Consider the following 8,253-nt stretch of genomic DNA (forward strand, 5'->3'; position numbering starts at 1 on the left):
AGTGTCTTCCTTTGGTGATTGGTGGGTAGGTGCCAAAAATCACAATCATCGCGCGATTGGCAATGGAGAATGAAGAAGAAGATACAATCATCTCTTCAATTCTCGATAACGAGTTGCGTCTGGCATTCTGGTGGAGAGAAACTCACGATTTTCCAATCACGCTTCTTTCACTTTTATTGGTCGATGAGATGCAGGGTCGTGAAATTGCCAAGCGCCCAAAAATGAATCAATTGAAGCCAGGGTTACCTGTTATCCTGTCTCGTTAACCAGAATATCAGCAGGTTTGTAACGGGAATTGCCTTTTGAGAGGTAGGTAGGGGTTCGTTTTTCGAGGAAATCGTCAATCGACGTAAATTTCTTCAAATGTTTACACCCCATGAACGAAGCAGATACGAATCAAATAAGTTGCACTTAAAGCCCAAGCAACAAACAATGGTAAATGATTGAAAAAGCCGGAAAGTCTGCTCTCCATCGCGGATGTCTGAGCCTCCTTGATTCTTTTGTGTTCTCTGGTGTTTGGGGAAAATGGAAAAAAATAATCTTGGGCCTTAATGAAAGCCTAGAGCCATGTAAATGGTTCGAATTCAAATGATTACGGTATTTTGTACCAGGCAATGGCACCAGCCCATTCAACCATGTGGGCCACAGCGAAGTGGAAGCGAGTCTTGGCGTGGTCTTGGGTAGGAAAAAGCCATTTTCTGGGTCTCCATCTTCCTGGTTTCCTTCAGCTCCTTTGAGGCGAAAAATGTGTGACTGGAATACTATACACGAAATGGGTGGAATTCTCTCAACACAAAGAGAATCAGAGGGAGGAACTCATTTCCAAGGGTGTAGGTAGACAAGCACTCAAGCTCATCAAAATATGCACCCATCGAGAAATATTCCCCATGGAGCCAAAACAGGAAAGGATAAACCCTGGTAACCATAATTCATATTTGGAACCTGATTTAAAGCTGAACACCATCTAGATATTAGCGGCCAGTTTAATTCTATGACTTGAAGCTATGAAAGAGGGTATATCCCTTAAGTTCGTGGGCCAATTTGGTCGATTCAAGGAAGTGGAAAAATGCCTGTGCGAAACGAAATCTTTGGCTCATTCTAAATCCGAGTCCGAGAGGAAAGTCCATTGGGAGTCCCAAGATGGACCACCTTTATTCTCTCTCCACTATGAGGGGTGCTTTCTTGCTTTCGAGCCAATTTCTCTCCGGCAGAATCTAGGCACAATCTGACCCCAAGAGAACGATTCATAAATAAATGCGGGTACACAGGCTACATCAACTTGGCACTGAAATTTAGAAAAAATTTGGGATAAATATAGAATATAGAATATTCTTAAAGTGCTTGAGGTTAAAGTTGCGGGTTATGGAGACTCGTTCCCTAATGGACATACATTTCAAAGACCTAGGCTGAAAATGCACATTGTCGGACCGATATTGAATCAAAGTTACTATCATTTGACGAAAACGAAGCATAACCCCGCCACAGAGCATACATGATTTATCGTTACTATGATGGACATAACAGACGCGAGTTCCATTTGGTTGGGGTTACTTTCAGAACCAGTCATGACAAAGAGGTATAAATATTACTCTGGAGCCACTTTAACTTCCCCTTTGACATGGGCCAAAAGACCCTCCTAGAGACCAAAAACCACCTCGGTGTTCAAAAAGCTCTATCAAGTTTCCAGAGAAATTCCCAAACACAAATTGGCATTTTTCTACCTCAAAAAGTCATAGGCAACAACTTAACTTTATTGTTTTATGGAATTCTAGTCCACATAAAAAACTTACATACTTCAAAACATAATAAAAACTAAAATTTAAAAAAAAAAAACTACTCAATTTAAATTAGGAGCATACTTAGTTAGCTCTTGAATATAATTTACGATACCATCTATTTCACCGCTACTTAGTTACATCGGATTCAATGGTCCAAACTTCATCGTTTTTAGCCCCAAAATGCCTCGGTTATATGTTAATTCAATTTCCGAAAGATTTAATATTGATTTTCATTATCGCAAAAATGAAAAATTATTTTTCCATTTCTTGCATAATTTCAAATTAACTTAAAGCCTTGTACAACCATACCTAAAACCCTCAAAAAAGCAGATTTTTGAAAATTTATTTCAAAAGCGTCCAAGTTACATTTAGTTGAGTGGTCACTGACAATTTCACAAATATCAATGAAGCCTTAAAAAAGCTATTTTCAATCAGTTTCAACCAAGTCTTCAAGAAACGACAAAATCTATAACATTGTTTGTTGTATGCATTGTCTTCAGAATTCAAGTGAATGCCATAACTAAGTGTACGTACACAAGATGATTGTAAAACACATTTTCAAAGATTACACTTTTAGTGTGTTTTAAGTGACATTATATAGCATTTTTAGCTGTTGTGAGACTATGCAAGAAAAGGAAAAATAATCTTTTGTATTTGTGATATTGAAATTCGATATTTATTCTTTCTGAAATTGAATTAACATTTAACCGGGGTATTTTGGGGCTAAAAACGATGAAATTTGGACCACTAAATTCCATGTAACTAAGTAGCGGTGAAATAGAGGATATCATAATTTATATGCAAGGGCTAACTAAATGTGCTCCCAACTTATATTGGGTAGGTTTTTGAAAATTTTAGTTTTTATGATGTTTTAGGTATGTAAGTTTTTTATGTGGGCTAGAATTCCATTAAGCAATAAAATCAAAATTGTTCCCCATGATTTTCTGAGGGAGAAAAGTACCAAGATGTGCTTGGGAATTTCTATCAAAACTTTAAAGGGTATTTTTACCACTGTGCCACTGTATGAACTAAATGCACAGACCTCGATTGCATGATACGTGCCATATTTTCGCGTTCCTTTTCAAAGCATAGGAGAAACCAAGAAATTACTCACATTGACTCACCTGGTTTACTCTATAGACTTGAGACGAGTAAACAAATTCTTCAACAAATATGAAGTTTTTATCAAAATTTCTGATCAACCCTATATTCAAGGCTAAGTAGGTCAGTTAACTCTAATTCGTTGGGGATTAGATATTACATGAATATAAAACTAAAAAAGATATAACTGTTTTTCATCTCTAATTGTTGGGGATTCCATTCCCAATAGTGCCAAGAAAGTCCGCAAAAAATAACAAAAATAAATTATCAAAATATCTGTTTATTTCTGAAGGCTGATGACTGTTTCTAGAGTAAAGAGACAGTTGATATAGGAACCAAAGAAATGATCTCTATGCAACCTTGTCAAAATTTTAAACTAGCAACTTGTTCCAGTTTGTGATTAGACGCAGTGTTCTCAAGCTAGCTCGACTTGCACCATGGCTAACATATACTGTACGGGAGAAGATAAAAGTACATACAGAAGTTACAGGGCATCAGCTTTTCCAACGTCTGTGCCGTGTCAGTCCATTGCGGTGACCATTGCGAAAAAACTGCTGGAAAAAAATAAATGTAATATTTCTCACCAATCTCTTTTTACAAATTTAGATCAATGTCTTGAGTGCCTTTGTAACTAAAAAAATAAGTTATTTTCTCTTTTCCTATATGTCCTAGTACTGGTGGATACGTTGTGCTCGATGTACGTAGGAACCTTTCTGTCATGGGGCAGTGCTTAAGGCGTGATCTTCTGGCTTAGAATGGCTTTTTGAATGTCCTCCGCTTCCAGGACGAATTCGGGGACGAGTCATTTTTCTCCCTTTTTTGGGGGGGGTGCGGGTGCACTCATTCACCAACACCACCCACCCACCTTTCACGCTCTGAAAGCTTGGCTTTGGAATGGGGATGAACTTTGGTCCCCTGAATGTATTTTCACAAATTTATGGCCCATAAGCCTAGAGTCCCAAAAGAGTGTATTAGAGCCCCGGTTCTACAAAGGCCATATTTAATCATATATAGACGATTGCTGGCATGTGATAATGAAAATAAGTGCTTTATGGGACATAGAAAGACATGCTTGAAACATATGGCGCCTTGTGTACTTATAAAAATATCGTTATGAAATATGACGATCCGCAATTATTACCCAATTTGATAATTTACTAAAAAGGCATTTCCTTGCATTGTCATTTGACGCTATGCATAAAATCTAACCAAACCTTAACTGCATCGCAAAGCAGCTAATGAAATCCAGATCAGTCCACAAACCCAAGGTGTGCTAGATTGTGTCGGAACCACGGCTTGCATACATACTTGCATTTCCTAAGAGGAAGACATAAAACATGCTTTTTTTTCTCTCGGCTCTCTCCTCCCTCCGTAGTGTTCTATAGCCAAACTAAAGTTGAACCGAGACCCCATTATCCACAGACCCTTTAGTTGTCAAGCAATCACTCTGTTACCAACACAGAGCACTTCTCATACGAACATGTTTAAGTGCTTGTTGTACGAACGTGTATCACCCACACACATCCTCAATCTCTCGACCATGCACGATATGTACGTTCGTACGTACGACTACTACTGAGCAATAGGTAGAAAAGGACCGTAGCCGTATTCCAGCGTAGTACATGACAATCTCGACATTTCCAACTTGACTTTATGGGCTCTCCCTTGGAATGACATGAGGTGGTACCGACTTCGGAATTTTGTACATGTACAATGTATACGTGTAAGTACCTAGTCTCAAGCAGTGTATTGCAGGGCGGAAATGTCGGATGGAAATGTGGTGTGACGAATAAAAATTCATGATTACGGCTACAACTCTTGAATTAGTCGGAATACTTTCATGCTGTTTGCGATTTTGGTTCGATGACTGAGGCTGCTGAATAACACATGTACCGGGTATAGACGAATAATAAATAATTTGTTCAAGAGGCGCCGGTAATTCGAGCTTTCTTTATCAGCTATTTATCTCACTTTAAGGGCCGACCACGGGAAATGCATCATTTCCGGCTCAAAAGACAGTGAGCATGTTCAGTGAGCCAAGACTGAGAGGAAGAGATTGACTCTGGTGTCACAACCAGTCACTCAAATCTCGGCTGGAATTTGAGACCACTTTCCATGTGGTTATTTAGTGTACTACCGTACTGTGCAACCAACTTGCACAGTCACAACCTTATCGGAGGGAGCGAGTGTGTACTGAACATTAACCTTGTTTGTTTGGCTAAGGGAATAATATCGAGAGATGGGGACTAATGGAGAAGATGTGTTCCAATCGGATGAATATTCTTTTGCATTGTGGACGTCTCCCTCAGGAGCAGTCATTTTGTTTCCAGAGTGGCTAATGGAGATGGTCCGCTCTCTGTTCTGACTCGAGAATTCAGGGTCCAATCATTTATGACACTAAATTCATTGAGCATTCCTCTTTGAAGGATTTCGAAATTGAATTGAGAAATTGCCGCTTTAAGATATTCATACTCTCTTTTCGTACCTATCAAAAGAGAAAGTTGGGTAAAAATGGTGGGGTGGTAAGGTAACAAGTGTTGTTTAGGCTATTTCTTTGGGGGTGTTGGATTGAAGTGGGTGAGCCACGTGGTGCTGGACACACTTTTCGAAAGTTTTATGCTGCAGTCTTTGATAAAAAGAAACAAGATTTCGGTGTGGACTGTACACCAGATGCTCTCGATGGGGTCCACTTCATATTATGATTCCTGGGACACATGTGATGCCCCACAAAAAAGCCGCAACTATCAGGTAGGTATTGTAAAACCTTCTACCTTTTTCACCCATGACGGGAAAAACTGGTAGCCACCACAATAGCAATTCGAGCAGAAATTGTATTTCAGTGGGTGGAGAATGTTAGCTTGTTGTTGGTTGATGAAAATCCCCGTCAAGACCAGGATGACTTTTGGAACCAAGGTGGACCCAATTTGCTCAGATGTATCCCCCGATGCAAAAGTCTCTCTGAAATAACTTCTACCTCCTCGAAGAGCGAGCGTGAGTCTTAGGACATTTACGAGTGGCCTTGCCGAGTGGTCTTTTGGGTTGAATGGCCAAGGCCAGTGAACCAAATGAGACTTCAGAGATTCCTCTGAATATTTGATGACGACTCAAAGACCACCATTGCTCCACCATTCCACCCACTTGGCATGACATTCATCTCGGGACACTGCAAGTACCTAGAAATGGATAGCCAATAGAATCGAGAGTACTTCTTTCGCTCTTGATTTCCAATCACAAACGAGTTCCTTAAAACGAGGTACTCTCTTTCTTCCATACAGTGATCTGCAATGTAGAATCAAACCCGACTATGGATGCTTTCTTTGGACAAGGTCAGATATGCACAAGGACAATGAAGCGTCTTGGTGCATAATCTGGCAATTGCCAAGTCCCCTGATCTTCTCGTTCACTATAGGGAAAAGGCCACGGTCCTTCATAAGTAGTACAACCATTATTAGCACTTGAGTCCCAACGACGGACTTGTTTCATGTGGATTTGTCTCGCCTGAATGTAATGATTATTAGGGTGGTTCAGTAATAAAACGAGGCGTGTGACAATCTCTTCAGTCTCTTCAGTGCTGATCTAGATTTTGGCACTCATGTCAAAAGTCTGCTTCTTTCCGTTTCTAATGTTCATTACGACACACGTCGTTTTATTGATGCCATAAAGTCACGCAGTTTTTGCACCTTGAGACCAGAGATTTTTTTTTATTCGATATATCAGTCCCGCCAATCGAATCACGACTTGCAAACCTCTCATTATCGGCACCTTGAAATATGATGTGAAAGCCTTGGCCAATTTGATTCGGATTTTCAGAGCTTCGCAGTTTCGTGATAAGCTCTACAAGAAGTGACGTAAACGAGAACCAATTCTCATTTTCTCACCCTCAGTTGTATGAGCGATTGTCGCAAGTCCATTTCAAATCATTCTCATACATAAGTCGTCGAGGCCATTAATAAGATGAAAATTGGTCGCCGTCTTAAGGGATCATTCTCATTCAGAAATTCCCACATGATGGGTGACACGTTTTCACAAATATCAAGCCAGCTTCATCTGCTATTCCCTTCACATTAAAGCATACAATGAGAAGCCATGGCTGCTAGTGCTAGCTACTAACCCCGAGTAACATATTCGTTCCCTAGTCGCGAAAAACGACATAAAGTCGTGTCATGTTTCGTGAATAACGACCATACGGGCTCTGGGTGTGAACAAGAAGAGGTCTTTAGTATGCGAACATTCGAGGGCCAACTCCTAAACATGTACGAGTACTGTATAGCATACTGCACACTATGTACGTGTATATATCCGATGTGAAAGTGTGTTAAGAGGTCAATCTCGCATTCTTTCCCCACATCATTGCGAGACGAGAGAGAAAGAGAACCTTCAGTGAAAACTGCTTGTCATCAGCTCGATATTGGTCCGGGTCATTAATGCGAACACATAACACTTGAGCAGAAAAGGTCACTGTCCAACAGATGTGGGGCCATTTTGACCCGAATATCGGTTTCCTTTTTTTGAGGCCAAGAGAAGCTCTGTTTTCAATTTGAATTTTGTCTCTACAGTACTTCGGAGGAGACATGCTAATGAAAGGCTTAGAGTTGTCTAAGTTGGCACGACCTGCCAGTAATCATATTCGGTGATCGGCAATATCTTGTCTTATTACGCAGCTCAAGGAGGGGGAGGACAAGTTTGGCCTAATTATCAATTACAGAGTAGCAAAACGAGTGCGTCCAATGATTAACATGTTCAAAGGGTTGGCAAGATAATAGAGAGCCAAAGATCAGGCAACCCACTCACACCCACCCACATCCACCCACCCGCATAGGCATAAGACGTGCCAATGGCTTGACCTCATTTTCTCTCCAACTACCACTTGGACAACCCCCCGTGACTAACAACTAATCATAATGATCGACAAAATTTATCCTGTAATTGAGTTGTTGACGAACGGTAGTACCTATGCAATTTGGCCAAGTCCAAAAAGTCGGGAGTCCGATTGGCACTTAGCGAACCAGAAGAGGGTTGGAAATGTTTAAGAATCCAGAAAAGTGCAAATATTCTCTTCCCTTGGGTTCCTCTCCCATGACCATCGAGTGAGCGGGGAATAAATCACATTTTTTCTACGTCTTCTGGCTTTATTTTTGTCCTCCCCTTGTGAACTATTGTACCGGGCAAATGAAGACACTCGAGAACATAGTTGGTTTAACCTGGAGCGTTTCTTTAATCGCTTTGTGCTTCCGGCAATGCTTCAAAGTTACATTGAATGAATTCGGATTAGACCATTTTGGTATGAGACTAGTTGGCCTAGTGGATCAATTGATACGCTGGTAGGGAAAAGAATCTTCTTGTCCCAAAACGAGGAAACAACTTGTAGTAGCCT

The sequence above is a fragment of the Tigriopus californicus genome, chromosome 3, assembly GCF_007210705.1.
Source record: "Tigriopus californicus strain San Diego chromosome 3, Tcal_SD_v2.1, whole genome shotgun sequence".
NCBI classification, from domain to species: domain Eukaryota; kingdom Metazoa; phylum Arthropoda; class Copepoda; order Harpacticoida; family Harpacticidae; genus Tigriopus; species Tigriopus californicus.